Source organism: Alligator mississippiensis, chromosome 1, assembly GCF_030867095.1.
Source record: "Alligator mississippiensis isolate rAllMis1 chromosome 1, rAllMis1, whole genome shotgun sequence".
NCBI lineage: Eukaryota > Metazoa > Chordata > Crocodylia > Alligatoridae > Alligator > Alligator mississippiensis.
Genome location: NC_081824.1, coordinates 74,514,008 through 74,537,211, shown reverse-complemented (window position 1 = coordinate 74,537,211; position 23,204 = coordinate 74,514,008). Strand labels below are relative to the sequence as shown.

Here is a 23,204-nt window from a genome sequence, read left to right as displayed (position 1 = left end):
ATCAAAAAGGAGATGGTGAAGTTATAAGAGGAAACCGACGAGCAGATGCTGCAGCAAAAAAGGCTGCCAGAGAACAAGTCAAGGAGACTCCAATATTGGCACTGGTGCCTCAGGTGGTGCTACCTGAAGACCCTCCCAAATATACTGAAAAAGAGAACCAACTCGCAGAGAAATTGGGAAGCAAAGAACAACAAGATGGATGGTGGGTCTTGCCTGAAGGACAGGTCCTGGTGCCGAAATTGATTCTTAGCAAAATGCTCCAAGAGTACCACCAGAGCACCCACATGGGAGCTGACGCCATGACCCAAGGTCTCCAAAGAATTGTAGTGGGACCTAAGATGAGGAAAACAGCAGAACAAATAGTGTGAAGATGCCCTGTCTGCTGTGCCAACAATCCTAAAATTTCCCCCAAACCTCCACCAGGAGCAGGAAGGCAAGGACTATTAGCAGGAGAATGTTGGCAGATAGATTTCTCTGAAGTTCCCAGGAAGGGACACTACAAATACTGCTTGCACTAAACACCTATGACTTAGTGGGGCTAACAGAGACCTGGTGGGATTCATCCCATGACTGGGCGGTACATATTGAGGGCTATAGATTGTATAGAAAGGACAGGTCGGGGAAGAAAGGGGGGGGTTGCACTTTATGTCAGTGAGCAGTATACATCAACCCTCATCAAGACAGAATCCGAGGTTGAGGAAGTAGAAGGATTGTGGGTTAGGCTACATGGGGGGCAAGGAGAAAGGGATTTGGTGGTAGGGGTCTGCTACAGACCCCCACACCAAGGGGAAGAAATAGATGCGGGGCTCCTGAGGCAACTCTCGGAGACCATAAAAGCTAAAGAGGCGGTAGTCATGGGGGACCTAAACTACCTGGACATCTGCTGGGAGACGCAGACAGCAAGGTCCCATCGCTCACGCAGGTTTCTAACCTGTGTACAGGACCTCCACCTGACACAGGAGGTGCATGGTCCCACTAGGGGGAATGCCATACTGGATCTGGTATTGGCAACGGGAGATGACATGATAGGGGACCTCCAGATCGGTAGCCATTTGGGAGACAGTGATCACCTTATAATAGAATTCAACATAAGACGGCGAGTGGGTAAGGTAACTAGTAGGGTAAAAGTGCTAGACTTTAGGAAAGCTGATCTCAATGCACTCAGGCGATTAGTCAAGGAAGCACTGCAGAGTAGGAGTTTTGATGGGATGGGAGCCCAAGAAGGGTGGCTGTGCCTAAAGGAAACGATCCTTCGGGCACAAAGCAAGATGATCCCCGAGCGAGGCAAAAGAGGGAAAGGGGCCAGGAGGCTTCCATGGCTGACCAGAGAAATCCAGGGCAGCCTAAGGGACAAAAGGGGAGCACATAAAAAGTGGAAACAGGGTGAGATCACTAAAGATGAATATACCTCCTCTGCTCGTGCTTGTAGGGAGGCAGTTAGGCGGGCCAAAGCTACCATGGAGCTGAGGATGGCAACCCAAGTAAAGGACAACAAGAAATTGTTTTTTAGATATATTGGGTGTAAAAGGAAGGCCCAGGGAGGAATAGGACCGCTGCTAAATGGGCAGAAACAATTGGTGACAGATAGGGGGGACAAGGCTGAACTCCTCAACGAGTTCTTTGCCTCAGTGTTCCTAAGTGAGGGGCACGACAAGTCTCTCACTGGGGTTGTAGAGAGGCAGCAGCAAGGCGCCAGACTTCCATACGTAGATCCTGAGGTGGTGCAGAGTCACTTGGAAGAACTGGATGCCTTTAAGTCGGCAGGCCTGGATAAGCTCCATCCGAGGGTGCTGAAGGCACTGGCCGACATCATTGCAGAGCCACTGGCGGGAATATTTGAACGCTCGTGGTGCACGGGCCAAGTCCCGGAGGACTGGAAAAGGGCCAACGTGGTCCCCATTTTCAAAAAGGGGAGGAAGGAGGACCCGGGCAACTATAGGCCGGTCAGTCTCACCTCCATCCTTGGTAAAGTCTTTGAAAAAATTATCAAGGCTCACATTTGTGAGAGCCCGGCAGGACAAATTATGCCGAGGGGAAACCAGCACGGGTTTGTGGCGGGCAGATCATGCCTGACCAACCTAGTCTCTTTCTATGACCAGGTTACGAAATGCCTGGACACAGGAGGAGGGGGGGATGTCGTATACTTAGACTTCAGGAAGGCCTTCGATACGGTATCCCACCCCATACTGGTGAACAAGTTAAGAGGCTGTGATGTGGATGACTGCACAGTCCGGTGGGTGGCGAATTGGCTAGAGGGTCGCACCCAAAGAGTCGTGGTGGATGGGTCGGTCTCGACCTGGAAGGGTGTGGGCAGTGGGGTCCCTCAGGGTTCAGTCCTTGGACCGATACTCTTTAATGTCTTCATCAGCGACTTGGACGAGGGAGTGAAATGTACTCTGTCCAAGTTTGCAGATGACACAAAGCTATGGGGAGAAGTGGACACGCTGGAGGGCAGGGAACAGCTGCAAGCAGACCTGGATAGGTTGCACAAGTGGGCAGGAAACAACAGGATGCAGTTCAACAAGGAGAAATGCAAAGTGCTGCACCTAGGGAGGAAAAATGTCCAGCACACCTACAGCCTAGGGAATGACCTGCTGGGTGGCACAGAGGTGGAAAGGGATCTTGGAGTCCTAGTGGACTCCAAGATGAACATGAGCCGGCAGTGTGACGAAGCCATCAGAAAAGCCAATGGCACTTTATCGTGCATCAGTAGATGCATGACGAATAGGTCCAGGGAGGTGATACTTCCCCTCTATAGGGCGCTGGTCAGACCGCAGTTGGAGTACTGCGTGCAATTCTGGGTGCCACACTTCAAGAAGGATGCGGATAACCTGGAGAGGGTCCAGAGAAGGGCCACTCGTATGGTCAAGGGCCTGCAGACCAAGCCCTACGAGGAGAGACTAGAGAAACTGGACCTTTTTAGCCTCCGCAAGAGAAGGTTGAGAGGCGACCTTGTGGCTGCCTATAAGTTCATCACGGGGGCACAGAAGGGAATAGGTGAGGATTTATTCACCAAGGCGCCCCCAGGGGTTACAAGAAACAATGGCCACAAGCTAGCAGAGAGCAGATTTAGACTGGACATTAGGAAGAACTTCTTCACAGTTCGAGTGGCCAAGGTCTGGAACGGGCTCCCAAGGGAGGTGGTGCTCTCCCCTACCCTGGGGGTCTTCAAGAGGAGGTTAGACGAGTATCTAGCTGGGGTCATCTAGACCCAGCACTCTTTCCTGCTTATGCAGGGGGTCAGACTTGATGATCTATTGAGGTCCCTTCCAACCCTAACATCTATGAATCTATGAAAATACCTGTTAGTGCTCGTGGACACATTGACTGGATGGACCGAGGCCTTCCCGTGCCGAGCCAACAAAGCAAAAGAAGTGGTCCAAGTGATGTTAAAAGAAATGATTCCACGATTCGGAATCCCGGAGGGATTAGCCTCGGACTGAGGGCCACACTTTGTGTCAGAAGTAACCCAGGCAGTTTCCCAGGCTCTGGGGATACAATGGGACCTTCACACAGCATGGAGACCACAGTCAAGTGGACAGGTGGAACGAATGAATCAGACTCTGAAAAGACAACTGGGTAAACTTTGCCAAGAGACTCAGTTGAAATGGCCCTAAGCTCTGCCTCTTGCCTTGCTTAGAGTGCACATAGCCCCTAGAGCTAAATTGGGAGTTAGTCCATTTGAATTAATGTATGGCAAGCCATATCCTAAGAATCCAGTGGTGATGCATGGGAGTCAAATGCATGTAAAAGGGGAAGGCTGGGTAAAAGATTATTTGTATTCTTTGTCTGCTGTATTGTCTTCTCTCCACAGGTATGTCCAGGAGCGACTTCCACTCCCCTTAGATACACCAGTCCATAAGTTCCAGATCGGAGACGAGGTGCTGGTCCGAATGTGGAAAGACGAGCCGCTTCAGCCCTGGTGGAAGGGACCGTATCCTGTGATTCTCACCACTCACGCTGCAGTAAAGGTTCAGGGGGTAAAACCGTGGATACACTACACTCGGGTGAAGGCCGCACTAGAAGCACTACCTGCGGGAGAAGTTGCTGAGAGTGTCGCACCGGAAGCCGACACAAACGGACACCATTGGACAGCAGAGCCAGTAGAAGGACTTAAATTTCTGTTTAAACATCAACCATGTGGAGGAACATCGGTTGAGGATATTTTCACGTCATGCCTTATAGGGGTGCCCACTCCATTGGAAGCACTCTGGAATCAGACTTGGTTCGCATCTGGGGGAATAGGAGTTCCAATCAATTACACTAACTACCCCATGCAGGGAACCATTACCACAGAAAGAAACGCCAGTACCTTTGAAATAGATTTGTTGACAGTCACCTCCCCTGGTAACACCAGCTGTGCCAATTTTGTGAACTGTACCAAAGCTTGTAAAAGCCTAACCAAAGAAATGAAAATTTTCAATTGCTCAGACGTGACTAATGTATCTTGCAACTACGGTCATGTTGTATTACCCCGGGGGTGGTTCCTTCTTTGTGGGAAGACTGCCTATTCATATATCCCAGCCAATGCCACAGGAGGCCCTTGTGCTCTGGGCCGGTTGACTGTCTGGCTACCAGGTATGCCTATGACCTCTAGTAAACGTCACCGGAGAGTTTTGAATGTGCTAGATGAATCCTGTGATAGTGACGTAGACCTCCTGAGTAAGGCCGAGGTAGTGTCCTTAGCAGTTTCCATAGTAGGGGTGCCAGGCCTAGCAGCGGACGCCGAGAGGCAGCTTAGTAAAGTGGCCTGTGCCCTGGCAAAGGGCCTAAATACAACTTCACAGGCCCTAGCTGCCCTCAATACTGAAATGAAAGAACTAAGAGGAGCTACTCTGCAAAATAGAGCAGCCATAGATTACCTGTTGCTGAGGCATAACCACGGATGTGAAGAGTTCGAGGGAATGTGTTGTTTCAATTTGACAGATAATTCCGAGTTGATCGAGTCAAAAGTGCAGAACTTGAAAGAAGTTCTGTCCCACATCAAGCAAAAGGAAGGGTTTGATTTCTCTTGGCTTACTTCTTGGCTTCCTAATTTTTTCTGGCTTAAACAAATTTTCCTGTTAGCTGTAGCAAGTATATGTGTTTTCTTGATGATTTGTTGTGGAGTACAATGTGTACCTATGTGTTGTGATATATTCAAGAGATCATTCCTTCCCCTGTTAATCGTGTGAAATCATCAGTTACAAATCTGATCCAAAAGAATCGGGAGGGAGCCAGGAAATTCCTGACGATGAAAAAGATGGTTGAGGACTATGGTCCTAGTCCATAGGGCCATAGCCTCGAAGGGGGGATTTGAGTACCCTTGAAACTTTTATATGTTTTTTTATACTTTGGGAACAGCTTTGTATGTTTTGAAAAAGTATTTTATCTAACCAAGGGCATAGAGTAAGTTGTTTAGGCTGGGGGAGATTGCTTGTTGCCTAGTTGCTTATTTGCTGACCTCGCTAGAAGAGAAGGCCATATCAGCGAAGTCCCTGGTGGAGTTGGAAGGGGGGTTACTTGCTGGGCTTACTGCACAATTTACCACATCAGCAAGTTCAACCTGTCACGTAGCTATATAAGGCTGATGCCCACTTGGGTGGGTGTGCTTGCTTTGCGAACGATTGCCAAGCACCGCTTTCTGCGCAGAAATAAAGATTAAGTTGGATCCTTCACCCCTGTGTGTTTATTGGCACAAGCGCACCGGGCACGAACTCACTGTTCTTTGGGGACAACAGCACTGCTAGCATTATTTTCTTCCTGTTGGCTAAACTAAATTTGGAGCATTGTGGGGCAGAAGGAGAGGGGAAGGTTAAAACTATATGTCATTATTGTGACTTTTCTACTCCCTGGATATGGGCTAATTAAATTATTCAGCAATCAAGTGCTTTCTTAGGGAATTGCAAGTAGTCTATAGTCAATAAGTGAGTGATAATATATTAAAGTTGTTTTCCTTGATTTGTTTAAAAGAAATGTCATTAACCCAAAAGCAGATTTTAAGGTATAAAGTGTAACAGGGATTTACATATTTGCAGGTATGATTTTGCATCCACAAATATTTTTGTCCACAATATTACTCCAGCAACAAGTTGTATGTACAAATGATAGTGAGTGGACATCTGCCTGCCTGATTTGTGATATTTTGAAAGCAAGGACAAGTATTGATACGCGTTAGTGAACTAATTTAATGCTCACTCAATCAAAACTATATTTTAAAAATGTATTCATATCCATTAACATATGAAAGATTGGAAAGATTGGAGTGCCTTTTTTAAAAGAAGCAATTCTTTTAAGCAAGTGCTCTTTTGGAGGGGATGAACATTTCATTCAAAGTTCACTGAAGTATTTCTATCGCTTCCAATGGGCTTTTGATCTGGCCCCATGCTGTTATTTTTCTTTTACAACATCAGGTTGAATTTAGACCTTTTGCATTTCTGTTGTTTGTAAAGACTCTAGTATGCCTTTAATAACTGCTAGAGATGCACTGTCCATGTAGATTCAGTATCTTTTGAGTCTTCTGCTGGCACTTTTAACACTATAGAAGGGCTTATTTAAAGCCAGTGTAGTCCCTGTCACTCTTTCTACATGACAGCATGTAGAAATGTATTGTAAGGCATTGATTCATTTGAATATCATGAATGCCTTTTTTAAGCTCACCCCCCCCCCCCCCCACACACACAAAAACCCCCACTGAGTCAGTCTCTTGTACTTGTTTCTAACACAGTGGAAGATTGTTACTGTTCCTAATGCTGAAGAAAGGTGCTAAGGTACTTCTGATCTATAACTCATCCACCTTTTCTCATCTACTATTAAAAGTTTCTGACAATGGCATTGTGGTTGATTTTTTTTTTCTTTGAGGAAGTTGTTCCTTCTCACTGATTACAGCTTTCCAGCCATTGACAATTTTGCTAAAAAAGTAAAAGTGTTGAAATCTGGCAATAATGTTGACATTCATGTGGGTGAGACTAAACCTGTCAGATTATTAATCAACGAAGAGAGGCTGTTAGGGAGGTGAGACTTTAAATACAGAATAACATATCAACTACTGGAAAATAGGTAGCAACTCCCTTAAGGAGTTCTATCAGAATCCCTTTAAAAGTCATTTCTATCAGAAACTCAAGAAGAAAGAGTCTACATTTATTGCCTTGACAATTAGGCAAGGGAATTATAGTAATAATGGGATTTTAATATTAATCTTGTGATAGTTAGGAATGGGGCTCTGTTGTGCTGGGTGCTGTACAAAGGGTCCACTGCTGATGCATTTACTATCTAACACCCACTCCTGCACTGTGATTTGTATGAACAGACTGATGTACCAATACTGAGACTGTCTGATGTAATTGCGGCTCCACGTTGGGGGACAGAAGAGGTATTAAAACATAAATGCCAACAGTGGCACAGAGCAAATGGGTATATGTGGTCTATGAATAAGCGTAGGCTGAAAATCAGAAGCGGGGTTCTATTAGCGTGAGATTCTGTAATAGCTTTCCAGCTGGACTGCTGGGGAAAGGAATGAAAGGATTTATGTGACATAGCTGCTCGCAATAGCAAAGAACTAGAGTCAAAGACTTGGAACAGCTGCAGCACCCTGGGATTTTATAAGATCCTTTTAAGGTTGCTGCAGAATATCAGGTTTGCCAGACATCTTCATGATTCACAAAATAAGCCCAGAGATTTCTAATAGGAATCCACAGCATCAAAAACTTTCTGACCTGCTATGGACTTTCCAAGATCTTTGCAACAATAGAATTACTTTATTATTTTTCCATAATCAAGAAATTAGTGAAAACTAAAAGCTGGCATTTTTGGAGGGGTGCCTTGAGTCTAACAGGGTGGGGGCAGTGCTTTGAGTCTAAAAAAGCCTGAGAACCAATGACTTAGAAACTGCCTTTTAGTAATATGTTCCAATGATTCTCTATGATGGTTGCAAATCATGTAAACATTTAAAAATCTGTGCCTATATTTTTTAGAAAACCTCAGTCTGTGTCCAAATTTTTCTCTAGGAACCTCGGCCTAGTTTTATATTTAAGCTACTATCAATTTCTATTCTTCCAAAAGAATTCTTGAAGCAGTGCCTATTTCTATTTTTGTACAATATTGGGAAAAATGAGTGGGGCAAGCAAAAGCTATTCTCACAGTCAGAGGAGCTTCTGAATAAATCTCATTCATGGATCCAAAAATCTACTAATCAACTATTTCATTCATCAGCAAAAGGTTCTACATTGCAAAATATGGAAATAGTACCTGCAAAAGAATAAAGGTGCTTCAAAAATAAATCTGTACAATGTATTTCTCTTAAGGGACAGAGGTAATTAGTATGTATGGGTTTCACTCCTTCATCCTTCATGGTGGAAGGCCTCCTAGGGAAGGGGTGGCCAGCCTATGGTACACGTGCCATGGGCAACAGCTGTGTGTGGCATACAAGCTCCAGTACTCAGTAAAGAGAGGCCCCAAAATAGAGGCAGGGGGACTTGAGCCTCTGGCTATGTGGAGCAGACAGGAGCAGGGTGTTGTCAGGCGTTGAAAGGAGTTGTCAGATGTCACCACCAAGAGCCATGTTAAGTTTTCCCTTATTCTGCAGTTACTGCCAGGGCTTTGGATCTTTACTCACCACATAAAACTATGGCCAGGGAAAAGTTAATCTTGCTCTTGGCAGTGACACTCCTTTTACAGCAGTGATCTGTCCCCACTCTGCTTCTCACAGACAGAGGCTCAAGTCCCCCTGTCTGCATTTAGGTGCCCTAGTGCGAAAACTCTGTCATCGTAATGTGTCTATACCCAGCTGGGGCTAACCCAGCCCCAGGACGCAGAATCAGAGCCTAGGCTGAGTCATCCCAGGCCTTATAAGCCCCAAGCAAACATTAGTGAGCTGCTGGAGAAAACTGACTGTCTTGCTGTGTCTCCTGGCCTGCTTAGAACCCTTTAAACTTGGGCCTTTTTCCAACCTGAATCCATGCCTAACTCTTGCCTGCTCTGTCAGCCAGGCTGTAGATGGTCACTCAGCAGATTACTGTAAGCAGCTCAAGGTCACACCTGGTATCAGTCGAAATCTAGGACTTCAGGCAAAGGGTCAAGGCAGTATCGTAGTCAAAGTAGATCAGAGCTGAGAGGTCCAAACAGAGCAGGGGCAGGGACTGTGGTGAGGCTGGAATCAGGCAGCAGCAAACAGGAGTAGGGCAGAGATCTAGGGAGTGTATGCACACATACACGCATGTACACACACACGCAAGAAAGGGTGCTGGGACAAGTCCCACAGGAAGTAGGAAGGGTTTATTGCCCTCCTATCAGGGGCTCACAGTGCCTATAGGTTCCCCCTGATCCCCTGACTCCTTGTTAATATCCTCATGGGAGGAACTAGGCTGGGCTGGGACTGCTGTCTGACCAGGTATGTGGTGGTAATGAGGACCCAGCCTCTGTCTGCTGGCCCAGCCAACCTGGATTTGAATCCCTGTGGTCCTAATGCCTACCCACTCCCATCCTGTATTGCTCCATGCCTGCCTTGCCTCTTTCTGATTGTTCATGTTTCTGGCACAACCAGTGGCTCACCTCAGCCATGAACCTATCATGATTCTGGCTTGATACCTTGGACTCTAATACCCAGATTGATTTCTTCTCTCATCACATGCCCCCTTAGACTTACTGCCCATGTCCTGGGTCTAACAATCAGGCATGGCTGGGGGGAGGGAATCAGAGGGAGGCATTGGGACTTAACTTGTGGCATGCTGCTAGTCAAAAAGGTTGGCCACCGCTGTCCCAGACCACACCAGAGTCATTGACATAAGCCTTATTAAAGATGCAGCAACCTTCGGAACAAAATCTTTAGAAAAAAGGAAGTTGCACCTTATCTATTAATCATCACAGCCTAGTGAATGTCAAAGGCTCTGCCTTCCAAGTGAAGGGAGAGGGATATTGAAAAGAATAGGGTAACAGAGAGCATTATCTAGGCAACAAAATGCCTCCCTTTGATAAATGCTATTTAAAAAAAAATGACATATGCATTGAAACCTAAGGTGAGTCAGTGCAGCAGAAGGAAAGATAGTTAATTGTTAGGCACTGTTTTCCTTCTTTTAGTTGAGGGGAGGAAGGGTGGTTCTGATTATTATTTTCTAAAGATCCTAAAGCAAGCACTGTCCACATTTATAACAGTAGGAGTGTGTAGACTGAACTTTGTAGTCCGATTCAAGAATACAAGTTTCCATGACTTCCCTGAAGTTAGGACTCTAAATAAGTGAAGTTTAGCCATGCTGGGCTTGCTACAAAGTCCACAAAACCAGTTGGCTTTGAAACAGGCCCTCTTTGTTCTTCAAACAATTGCTATCCATAGAATATATGATTGAGCTGATTCCAAATTTGCTTGTTTCTGTGCTGGAAACCTCAGAACTCATAAGAAATCTCAGTTCGGGTTGGGGGTTGGGGAGCAGGGAGGAACAACTCTGAAATTGAGATTACTGGATAACATACTTAATCTTTGAGGCAGCCATGGTCAAGATTTTTAAGAGAAATATGATTTTGAGTGCTGAACTTACAATACCTTAAAGAACCCCAATTTAGAGAGAGAGAGAAAGAGAGAGAGAGAGAGCACTTACTTTCTGCAAACCAGTGTCTCATGGTAGGCATGAAAAGATTAATACATGCAGAATCACTAGTAACTTTTGAAAAATCTTAGCACAGGGCCAAGACTAGTAGGTATGAACTTACTTAGCTCACTATCTGACCACTCTCGTAAATCCAGTCCATGAAGGGAGACTTGCTTAAATTTAAAATGACTAGATGGTCAAGAGGAACCTTCTAGCTTCTGATTGCATATTAACCCTTCTGACACACATGGCATTCTACACCTCTTTGCTTTGGTATTATATGGACTCATTTTACAACATTGAGAAATTAGTCCATTATCTGGTTGAACCAAATTTCTTCACAATTACTTATATTTATTGGTAATGTACAAAAATGTTAATTTGTTGCGGTCACAGACATGTTTATGTTGAAATCTACAGTAGGTAAGTCCAGTGATTCTGTAATTAAATCAACCTTCAGCTTTTAGGAAGGCTTTAGCTTTCATGAGACTGCATTGTCTCCAAGGATATGCCAGCAAATATTTTCTTTTAGGCTGAAAGGACAAAAAATACTTGCAGTCTGTTCTTGCTCATTGTGCTTCTGGTGGCCAAATAAAGCACACTGAAAATATCATTCATATGGCCATACAAATTACTAATATCATTATACCACCTGTATCATTTAATCAGAATGAAATATAAATGGGTCAGAAAGCCTATTCCAGATAGATATGCTTTAAAACTTTGTTCTCCTTGGGAATAAATAATTTTATCTGCTGTAGCTGTAATACAGTATGGTTTGTAATTAGCAAATTACAGGGTCCAAAAAGTGTAATGATTCTACAAGGGTAGACAAAGATTCAGCACAGGTACCTCCCATTAGAGACAGGGAGAAAAACAGAATGGAGAAAGGGATTGTCTTCACTGTCATTACCAGAAGCCTGTTCCTCCTCATAGTATACCCTCTTGATCCAGGTTACCCTGCCATTTTAAGTTGTAATATTATCAGATCTCATGATCAGATCTGATCTGCTCAGTAGTAGGATGTGGCTTTTACAAAGACAATCCAGTGTATTTCAGCCAATGATTCAATGGGCATTCTGTTTTTTCTGCAATTCACCTGGTGCTAAGGGCACTGAATTGCTGAAAGATTGCAAAGTCTTCTCTCTGTCAAAACCCCACACTCAGCCAGCTCCCTGGAACCATGGAAAATGTGAAACCATGACCTCACCTCCTCTCCACTTCCTTAGGACTATTTATATCCATGGAGTCATAGGAGGACACCGTCCTTGTATTTACCCCCCACCCCCAACCCCTCCCATTGTAAAATTAGGTAGAAATAAAAACTGCCTTAAAAATAAAAAGAAAACTTTTGGGTTTTGGGGTGGGCCATAGGATCAGTATTCCCAAATTCTGCTCCATAAATAAAATGGAGGACTCTACCTTGGATCTACAGAACCAGAACCTCTCTTCTACCTGTTTTATCGTAAAAAGATAAAATTCCTCCCAACCTTGTTTTGCTCTAGTATTTATATTTTCAATGGGCTTATTCCAGTTCAGAATTTTTGCTAAAGTAGATCCCAAAGTATTTAAAAGAAGACACTACCTCTAGTTTCTATTCCTGTAAAAATCAAACTCCTTTCATTCTCAGAAACCAATATCTTGGTTTTAGCTGTGTTAATTTCTAAGCTATTTCAATACTGCTGAAAAGCATCTAGTAACCTTAGGAGGAGGCCTATTTGAATTTGTGAGATTATCAATGCATCATCTGCATAAAGCAAGACAGGTCATTCAAAATCATGGGTGTGTGAGATTGATATCCTGTCGGCACCTGTTTTAGATCATTCAAAAATAAATTAAAAGGTAGCAGAACAAGCAGACATCCTTTTCATACCATTGTCTTACTGAACAGGGCACCTGCCAATCCCATAACACACCCTAGCTACTCTGTTTGAATAGTAAGAAATGTTTAATTGTAAAAGAGCTTTATCCATGTAAGTTATTGCCACTTCCATAATTTTACTCTATCTATGGCAGTGGTGCTCAACCTTTTGGTGTGGTAGGCAGGAGTGGTGCAGGGCCTCTCTATGGGCTGGACTGGAACCCACATTTCAGGATCAGGCCCTGTGAAGTCTCCCGGGGGCCCTGCACTGCCTTCTTTGGTCCCCCACCACCAGACCAAGACACCACACTGCCTCCCTACGGCACAACACCACCTCCTTTGGTCCCCTGCCACCAGATTAGAGCCCCATACCACCTCCTTCTGCTTGGCACTGCCTTCCAGGATTTGCACCACTTCTCTCAGCTCTGCAATGCCTCCCTTGCCCCATGTTGCCTCTTCTGCTTGGCCCTGCACTGCAGGACCAACCCCCATACCACCTCCAGACAGCCCCTTTGTGCCCAGATCAAGCCCTGGGCCCCAGGGCACCTCTGTACCCTAATAATCATCATTAGGGATCTATTTAATTTGTGGCAAGACAAAGCAATTTTTGCAGCTTGGTCACAGCACGAAGAGCCAATTTTGTGGACATTTCCTGCAGGCCCTGCTCCTTGCTGCTGATTGTCAGAGAGGCATATATCATATAATTTAATAGCAAATTCCACAGAAAGTAAATTATATCATATAATTTATCATATTATTATAAATATCAATATTAAATTTAAATCTACATTTAAACATATTATAAATATAAATTTATATATAATATGAATTTTAATTGTATCATTATAATTATTATGTGCAGCATTCTACAAAAGTTTAAAAATAGTAATTAATGCTAACCTTAATAGAAATAATTCATTTTAGTTGTTAAATGCTAGCATGCAGCATCCGCCATCAGTTGCAGCTGACATCCTCTGTCTCTGTGATGTGAAGATTTTTCCAATCATTAAGATCGCATTTTCTGCATCCACTGAACTGGTTGTAGTTGTAAGGCAGCATTTTGCCAAGTTGTCGAGATGTGGGAAACAATCAGAAACAGAATCCCAAAATTCAGTTACATTCAAAGGCATTTGGCATGCTTTGGCAAATTCATATAAGCAGAGCATTCATTGTCATGCTCTTTCAGGAATCCAAGGATTGATTTAATTAGCTGAGGGTCAAAACTCAGAAAATACACCTGATTTGGGTCAAAAATGTGAAGAGCACTAAAACAAAGTAGGTAGTCAGTTGTTTAAGTCAAGGTGGTAGTGACTGATCACACTTGTACTGATTTAATTTTGCAGCTATTGCCTAGAACAGTTCTTATCTCTGCTGGTTTTCAGTTTGATAGCCTGAAAGTTGTTGTGATGTCATATCTTCTACCCAGCTTATCACATCCATCAGTTTGTTGTGTGCTTGGTGAATCAAAACCTGCCAACTTTCCAACCAGGATAGAAGCTCCATGAACCAGATCTCATTTTCAGCCACAGGACTTGATCTTCAGTGTCACCCTGTTTTAAGAGATTGCATAGTTTAAACATGCACTGTGTGCCAGCTGTGATTTCAAGCTCATCGCACACAAATTGCTAGTAGTACTTAATATTTTTAGGCATGTAATGAATTGTGCTAAACCCCAAATTCCATCTCATAAGAACTGATTTTGATAGAAGTGACACAGTTGCATTTAGATCCCTGTTTTGATTGGTGATGGACTCTCTGTATCAAAGGTTATGGCCTGGACAACATTTGAATGCTTTTAAAAGAGGAAATCAGTCTATCTACGTCAGGAAAATGTGTGCACCAGATATCACTTACTAAAGAAAGAATGTGTTCATTGAGGGTAACATGAATTGTGTTGGGGATCATTCCATGGAGCACGTGAGAGAGCTTTGCACATATACATGGTGTTATCAGACAGAAATGCTGAGATCTTACTAAATTCTAAGCCATAGTTTACAACAGCCTTCACTACACCTTGTGCAACACTTGAAAAATGTATAGATGTGAGCTGAACTAGCCCTGTTTGAAAAACAGGCAGGTCACAGTCTTTCCAGCTTTCAGGTACAAATTAAATATGGAGTACATAATCATCCTGTGCATCTGTTGTGTTGTCTGCAACAGCTGAAACAGATTCATATACTGCCAATGCAGACTTTGTAGACTGAACATGAAAAGTAGTTCCTCCTGGTGAAGTGTGTTTACACACAGGAAACTGTCAGTATTTGGTATATGCTTGTTGAACTACTCCCTTAGTTATGGGTTATCAATTTTTTCCAAAGGTATGTTGGCAGTAGTGAATGCCTCTATTAGCTTGAATGTACCTTCTCTTCTTGTTAAACTGCTTTCAGTGGTTCTTTTAAATACTGAGGACATTGTTGTTTGTTTTTTGTTCTGACCTTCAGCCTCTGCCAAAGCCTTTTACTTTATATGTAATTAGGACTCTTTCTGAATATATACACACATATAGATATACACATACACATATACATACACACACACACACAAATATACATACAAATTTATATTCAGAAAGAGTATGAATATATATGTGAATTGCTTATAGATATATAGAAATAAATGTCTATATATCTATATCTATAAGCAATTTGCTTTATATACTGTGCCACCTGTCAAAAAGGCTTGCTTGCCCTCTCTCTCATTCTCTGCTTCAATAGGACCCAGGTTTTGAGGTGTAATGGTAAAGAGGACACAAGAAATAATAGGAAAAGGCTTCTCCAGGAAAGCAAAATGCAGAAGTAACACCTGCTGGAGGCAAGGATTGAACCTACAACCTTTAGATTGGTAGACCTTGGTTGCCATCTTGGGACCAGAAGTCCCACCCCCTAGCCCATGACCTTTGCCACCAGCATTCCCCCCCCTTACCCCCAGAAGTACTCCTTTTGGGAAGGGGGTTTGCCATCTTGGAACTGGAAAAAAAACAAATTATATTATAAAAAATAAAACATTGACAATAACATATTTTAAAATATATATTTTTGTCCTGATTTATGTGTGTTTGTGTGGTGTATGTAGAGATGACTGTGTCACAGAGCAATGAGGTGCCCTGCTCCTACAGAGGGGAAACTGCCGGGGAAAGAGCCCTAGCAGGGAATAAGGGGCACAGCTGAGGGTTGCCAGGGCAACCAGGAGGTCAGCTGACTGAAAGGGGTAGGGCCTGGCTCCTATATAAATCACAGGCAGGAGGCCAGAGGCAGTCCCTGGCCAGTAGTCAGAGAGAGAGAGGAGCAATGATGTGAGAAGAAGCCTGACTGCAGGTACTGCTTTAGCAGAGTAAAGGATGGGAGATCTAAGATGTCTGAGCAACATGGTTTTAGTCAGGCGGTTTTAAGTTATGTTACAGCCTAGGGGCTTGAGTTTGTGTTGTATTTATTACACTGGTGGTTTGGGTGAGGCTATTAGGGGTTGGAGGAGGCCTCATAGGGGACCCACAGCAGTGTGGGGGGCCCCAGCGCCAATAAGGGTGCTGTGTATGGGGTGCATAGAGAGGGGTGGTTGAGAAGCCCTAGTGTGGGTGTGGTGAGCCCCAGAGAAGGGGACGGCTTACCGGTGAGCCCCAGGAAAGGGGCAGCATGACTGAGACGGCCCAGTGCGGGCACGGAGAGCCCCAGGAAAGGGGCGGCATGACTGAGAAGGCCCAGTGCAGGCACGGAGAGCCCTAGGAGGGGGCGGCAGTACCAAGAAGGCCTGAGCGACGGGCGGCAGTACCAAGAAGGCCCGAGCAATGGGCATGAGTGTAGACAGAGACCGAACAACATCCATTCCAACTGCGAGGCTTGGGGCATGGTATAAGGGGTGGTTGGAGCCACGCATAGCCCATAAGGCTAGGGTGCCCCTGAAGCACCCATCATAGAGTGAGAACCCATAAGGGGTCCGGGAAACCACAGGGTCTGAACCAACACCAAGAAGTGACCAAGAGGGCGTAAGGCAGCCTCCCAAACTTATCTAAACATCAAAGACGTGGCAGATGAGAATCAGAGGGTGCCCTTGGGCTGACTTGGCACGGAGGAAGGGGCCTTAAGGAGATCACGGCCCTCCTGTAGGACCCCGCCATGACAGACTGCATAATAGCTCAAAATGAGGTCTTGCTCTTGTATATTGTAGGGGCATATGAGGGGGTGGTAGGGAGTATGGGAGTGGGGTGTGCTTGGAGATGTGTGTGTGGGGGAGGGTGGGGTTAGTGGGAATGGTGGGGGAGGGTGTGGGTAGGTGCAGGGTTTGTGGGGTGTGTGATTATGTGTGGGGGAGGGTGTGCTTTTGCAGTTTGTAGGAGTGGGTTTGTGGGTAGGGTGGGGTGTGCATGGGACCCCTGCATGTGCCCCCAAGAGCCAGTCAGCACCCAAACCTGTCCCGCAACAGCTCAGAGTCCACGTGCCCTGTGGCACCTTCCCACAGCCACCAACAGTGAGCAGCCCCTGCCCCACCCCACCCTGCTCCAGAGTCACCCCTGGTAGAGCAGATTAGCTGGAACCTATGCATAGCCCCAACCTGCCCTGCCCTACCCCATGCCTGCTCTGAACCACCTGCCCATGGTGCATCCTGCTGCCCCCTGAGCATGCAGTGAGGTTGGGGTGGCTCCATAGCTGGACTGCCTTTCTAGGCAGCTCCTTCCAGCTACCACTGCCACTGGCCCCAGCCCTGCTGCACGAACCCGACCCTCCATGCCCTGCACCTGCTCCGGGCTTGCCTGTCCAGGCTCTGCAATGGTGGCATGGGGCAAAAGTTGTTGCAAAGTGCGAAGGGAAAGTGGCCCCTCCCCCTCCCACTGCCAGGAGTTCCCTGCTACAGCCACCCAGAACCCATGCTGGGCTGCCCTGTGTCTGCTCTACGCTGCCACCACTGCCGCACAGGGCAGCCCAGAGACCGTGGTTATGGTGGCGTAGATGCAGAGCAACCCAGGGTGGGTTCCAGGCAGCTGCAGCAGGGAACTGCCAACTGCGGGAGAGGAAGGGGCTGCTTTCCCCTCATGCTGAGCAGCAGCTTTTGTCCTGTGCAACCACTGCTCAGCTCAGATGGGCAAGCCTGCAGCAGGTGCTGTGAAGTGCAGGCCACTGGGGCTGGCGGCAGCAGCAGCTGGAAGGAGCTGCCTCCGACCCAGGCTGCCTAGAAAGGCAGTCCAGCTGTGGAGCTGCCCCAGCCCCACTGTGTGCCTAGGGGGTGGCAGGATGTGCCACAACTGGACTGTGCCTGGACCAGAAGACTAAGGGACCTGCTGCAGGCCCGACAAAGACAAGGATCCGGCCTGTGGGCTGTATTTTGCCTGCACCTGTTCTAAATAATATTAAAAATTGTGGTCAGAATTCGACACAATCAGTCAGTGAATTGCTTAAACATTTCTGAAGGGAAGAAAAGCAAGGCTGGGAGCTTTTACATTTTTCAATGAAGATGTATATGATCTTACTTGAGATTCAAAGGTGAGATAATGATCAGCTTGTAACTTAACAGGTAAGATTCCCTTTAGAGAGAAGCCACCATTTCCTTCACTATCTTTGATTAAGTTCTTAAACTTATTTTTAAAAAACAAGACCCATATATCTTCAGGAACATATGTATCAGGAATTAAGCTGAAGTGTTTGGTCCCTTTGGCTATAATTTGCCAAAAACATTGCTTATTATTTTTCCTGTGGCTACCAGCTCCTCCCATAGCCTCATTTGATATTGCTTCTTTTTATGTCTATAAATGTTTTATAGTCTATTTTAATCTTCTTGATCTGTTCAATGCTAGCATAGTCATTTTTAGACTTCTATTCCTTCTAGTCATCTATTAAATCCGCTTTAGCTTTAGCTTACTCCTCATCAAACTGTTTTGTACCATTGATACTGCCTATTCCCAGCAAAGATGCTTGCCTTTGTAAGGGCATTTTCCAACTCTTGGACAACTGCTTCATACTGGGTATTTGTTTTGTGGGATTGCATCCATACAATTATAGTTTAAATATATATACACCCCCATTTTATGCTCAGATTGTAATTCACTTCAGAGGGGAAAGATGAAATCCATAAGGATTTAACTAAGCTGCATCATTATATAGGAGGAGAAATCATGTCATTAATTCAAAAATGGTGTGTTATTAGGTAATGTTCTACCCTATTATCTGGGTTGAACTAGAAATTAATTTTCATAATGAGAAAACTTTATGAATGAACACATACACATCATGCCTAATCCAAAGCCCACTGAAATCAATGTGGATTTTTCCATTGACTCTACCAGACTTTGGATCAGCTGAAAATGCAGAAGGTTGGACAAATTCAACAATATTAGAAGTTAAACATTTATTTTAAAACCTATATATGGTATGAAAGCTAGAAAAGTGACTGTCAGCTTGCAGTAGAAGGTGGCATGTTGCCCATCCTCCTGCCTGAACAGTGAAATGACTGACTTACAGGCTGCTATAAAAAAGTATAAATATTCCTGTTAAAAAAGAAAAGCTTTTCTTTCCCTCATATTTTTCACTGCTGCATCCTTTAATAATTGAGATGGCCACAATGAATTCCAGGGTCCACAGCAATAAATAGCAGTGTTTGGAAGGCCACGCATCATTTGATTATTATAACCTTTAAGTAACAGTGCCAGTTCACAGTAATCCTAAAGGTATGTGTATAAGTGCTTAACAAAATTTGCTTACATTCCTCCTATTAAACTAGTAATTCCAATAGAAGTGTCTATATAATGTCAGAACATAAAAATGGTCTATTCTCAGCTAAGTGTATAAGACACCAGTAATAATTTGCTGCTTTGGTAAAGTAAAGCAAAGTACTCTTTGAATAGGATACCTGAACTAGCCTACATGGCTTTGCATAGTATACATATACAAATACTTGGAGCTTAGGCTGTGCCATTGACTGGGTGTCCCTGAAGCCATGTATTATCCGTCTGAACTTTCTGAATATGAGGGTGATAAAACCTTGGAACATGCTACCTAGGCAAGTTGTGAAATCTCCATCCCTGGAAATCTGCAAGAGCAGGTTAGACAGACACTTGGCTAGGATGGTTTAGTCAGGGATGATCCTGACTTCAGAAAGGGTCTAGACTAAATGACCTTGTGAGGTCCCTTCCAGGTCTACTTTCCTGTGATCCAGAATTTATTCTTTGGCACTGAGACTATTCAGCCAAAATGGCACAGATACTAGTGACTGTTAAAATGAATGGTTAGTCTGGAAATTGTTTTTAGATACAAAAACTAGTGCATAAATATTGTATGTTTATAGACAAGCAGATTATTTTCAGCCATTTGTTTTCTTTTAATCCACGTGTAGATGCTTATCATTTCCTTGTACTATGGGCTTTTTAAACTGTAATTTGTCTGTTTTCCAAGTTAAAATGGACAAGAAAAATGTATGCATAGATCACATTATAGAACAAGCTGTATGACTGTGCTACAAAATATTTTTGATCCCCTGACCATAATAATGCAAATATTTGGGACGTAAAGAAACATAAGCAGCTCATTAACAGAAAAGAAAGTCAGCCACCAGACCTGAACTAGTCCAGATAGTTTATTGTTTGAGCCCAGCCAAATATCACAAAGTAGAGACTATAGACATCTCATCCCATTCAAGTCGAGGTAGGTTTTTCAAAGCCATTCCACATAAAAATAATAAGGTATAGGGCAACTGTGCTAAATTTATCAAGATCAGTAAACTATACTAACAAACCATATTTGGACTATGTATAATTTAATACTAAACTATTCTTTCAAGATCAAATTCATGGTATTTGCAAAACCTCAAGTAAACAGCTTACTGCAGAAAAACCACATAAGGATTGGAGCCAGTCTTCTGGACTGTGGACAAAGTTCTGATCAATCGTGCAGAAGGTTTACACTGCTGTTTAGGGTCACCTCAATATGCCTGAACCCTATTAGCCACCGTCTCCCATTTATATCTTACCTTCCAGCTCGGAACAAAGACAATGCCATGTATTTCCTGTTCCTTGAGCACAGCCCTTCTAGAAAGCAGTACATCCGCTACTTCTCTCTTCTTGTACACTTGTTTCTAATTATAGGCAGTAGAAAGAGGAAGTGGGATACAGAAGGGCCATTTCCAGGAAGAGGATGTTGTGGGATTGGTGCGGTTAACTCTGTCCTTGTGGCTTGCAGCGCTCCAGTGATTTCTAAACTCACTGCAGGGAGATGTGGGCTAACAGGATATAGGCATCTGATAGCAGGCTGGATTGCCACTAGGGTTGAGTTAAGAGGTTTAATTGCATAGATAGCTAGCAGGCATGGGCTTGAGACTGTGTCTAAGGTTGACGACACCAAGTAGCAGTTACAGTTTCAGGGGTCATGGTGCCTGCATACCTGATGCGTGCAATTTCTGAACAATGAATCCACCTCAGTGCGGTCCCACCCACTGGTTTTGGTTCTCCCCATACCCTTCCCTCCCAAAGCACAGAGCCCAGCTCTTCAGGTCCAAAAAGTATGTCTACACAGTGACTGAACTGTAATGTAAAGGTAGCTCAGCAAACTATAAACAGAAAAAAAGGGTACTAGGAGCAGGCAAGCTGCAGCAGTGCAATAGGGCTTTGGATCTGTGACCACTAGGGCTGTGCGAAGCTTCATTGGCTGTTTCATTTCAACGCTGTTTAAACTCATTTCAAGCTCAAAACAGCGAAATTGAAATGAAATGAAACGAAAACAGCCCTGAAACAAAATGAGGGTAGTTGAAATGTTTCAAAAGTTTTGAAACGTTTTGAATTTTGAAGCAGCCCGGTGGTGGAAGGCATTGGAGAGCCAGGGGCTGCGCTCCTAGCAGCTCCACAGCCCCATGTGGCTCAGCCCTGTGGGGAGCGCAGCCCTGGCTCTCCCTGCTTCCTCCCCTGATCCTGAGGCAGTGGCAGGTCCCTGCATGAGCTAATTTTCTCTGGGCCCTGCACCAGAGCTGATCAGAGGAGGGTGCAGGGCCTGGGACAAATCAGCTCCAGTACAATCCTGGGGTGGGGAAGGGTCCCTGAGCAAGCTGATATGCCCTGGGGCCCGTACCGCAGCCAGCCCAAGGAGCGTGAGGGTCCCAGGGCAAATCAGCTTGTGTGGGGACTCACCCCAGCCCCAATCCTGGGGCAGGGACAGGTCCCCACAGAAGCTGATTTGCCCCAGGCCTGCTTGCTGCTGGCTCCAGCCAGCAGCACCAGCCTCCTGGTGCAGTCTGACACAGGCCCTGCAGACCTTCCAGGGATGCGGGTGGGCCCCAATCTGCCAGATGGATGACAGGAGGCTGGTGCTGCCGCCTGGGACCAGTAACAGCACCAATCTTCCTGGTGCTAGGTGCAGGCTTCCTGTCATCTGGCAGGCCAATTGGGCCCCCCACTGCACCCCTGGGAGGGCTGCAGGGCTCTGACGACTCCTCTTGAGGGTGTGGGGGGCCCTGAACTGCCTGCCGGATGACAGGAGGCTGGTGCTGCCATCTGGGTGCAGCCCATGCCAGGAAGATCAGTGCTGCTGCTGGCCCCAGCCAGCAGCACCAGCCTCCTGTCATCTAGCAGGCAGATCATTGGCTTGCCCACACCCCTGGGAGGGCTGTGGAGGCTGTGCCAGACTCCTCCCAGGGGTGCGGGCCCCTGATTTGCCTGCCAGATGACAGAAGGCTGGTGCTGCTGCCTGGGGCCAGTGGCAGCATTGATCTTCCTGGCACTGGGTGAGTGAAATGTTGAAACAGCATCGAAACAGCAAAACAGTTCTGACGAAATGAAACGGAACAGTGATTTCGAAATGAAACAAAACTTGAAACACTGTTCCATCAAAATGTTGAAACGGAAATCAAAGCGGAACCATGCTGTTTCGCACAGCCCTAGAGACCACCATACAAAGGTACCCAGTCTCCTTTACATGTCCTGGTGATACTCATCAGGACATTAGCAGAAGCTTCTGTTCTAGCACTGTCTATTAATCCAGTGCTTCCCAACCTTTTCCAGCCCAAGGCACACTTACATTAATAAAAATTTTCCACAGTGTACCTGTTAAGGCATTCCCCATCCTCATACCTATTGTAACTCATTGCCATGGCAAAATTCCATAACACACCTGTTCATTTCTGATGGCAAGCTACTGTGCCATGGCACACTTGAGAAACACTGTATTAATCCATTTCAGTTTTATGCTCTTCGGAGCTGCACTAACCATCTGATGTATTTCATATGATGTGCTTCAAGGTTGAGGTATAAAAATGCCTGACAGCTCATTCTTCTCCTTGAAGGGACACTAAATTCTCCACATGTTAACATGCTGAAGCAAGGTGAAGCAGCCTGGAGAAGCGCAGGCTCAGTGGGGATCAGGTGGCTGCCTATAAGTATATAAGGGGTATACATCAAGATCTGGGGGAACGTCTGTTCACCAGAGCACCCCAAGGACTAACAGTCATAAACTCCTCCAAGACTGTTTTAGACTGGACATAAGGAAAAATTCTTTACTGTCCAAGCCCCCAAGGCCTGGAATAGACTCCCTCCAGGAGTGGTGCAGGCACCTACTCTGGACTCATTCAAGAAACGTTTGGATGCTTATCTTGCTGGGATCCTTTGACCCCTGCTGACTTCTGCCTCTGGGGCAGGGGAGTTGGACTTGATGATCTGCAAGGTCCCTTCCAGCCCTAACATCTATGAATCTGTGAAGGTGATAAGGAACTCGGAATAAACCCCTCCCTTCATAGCCATAAAAGATGTCAGAACAAATTCCTAAGAAATGTGTATTGTGTTTTAATGAAATTCTCAAATGCACATCATTACAGTTTTA

At 45.1% G+C, this 23,204-nt stretch overlaps 1 long non-coding RNA gene across 1 annotated transcript in view; it reads right to left on the bottom strand.

Moving 5' to 3' along the window:
* LOC109285547 (uncharacterized) overlaps positions 1-20,605 on the bottom strand; it is a 42,499-nt gene extending 21,894 nt beyond the window's left edge. Inside the window, exons 1-2 of the long non-coding RNA XR_009463667.1 lie at positions 20,371-20,605; positions 13,321-13,970 (exon numbers count right to left, since the gene is read on the bottom strand). This is a non-coding gene — a long non-coding RNA (uncharacterized LOC109285547). The remainder of the gene's footprint in view (positions 1-13,320; positions 13,971-20,370) is intronic.
* Between the last annotated feature and the right edge of the window lie 2,599 nt (positions 20,606-23,204).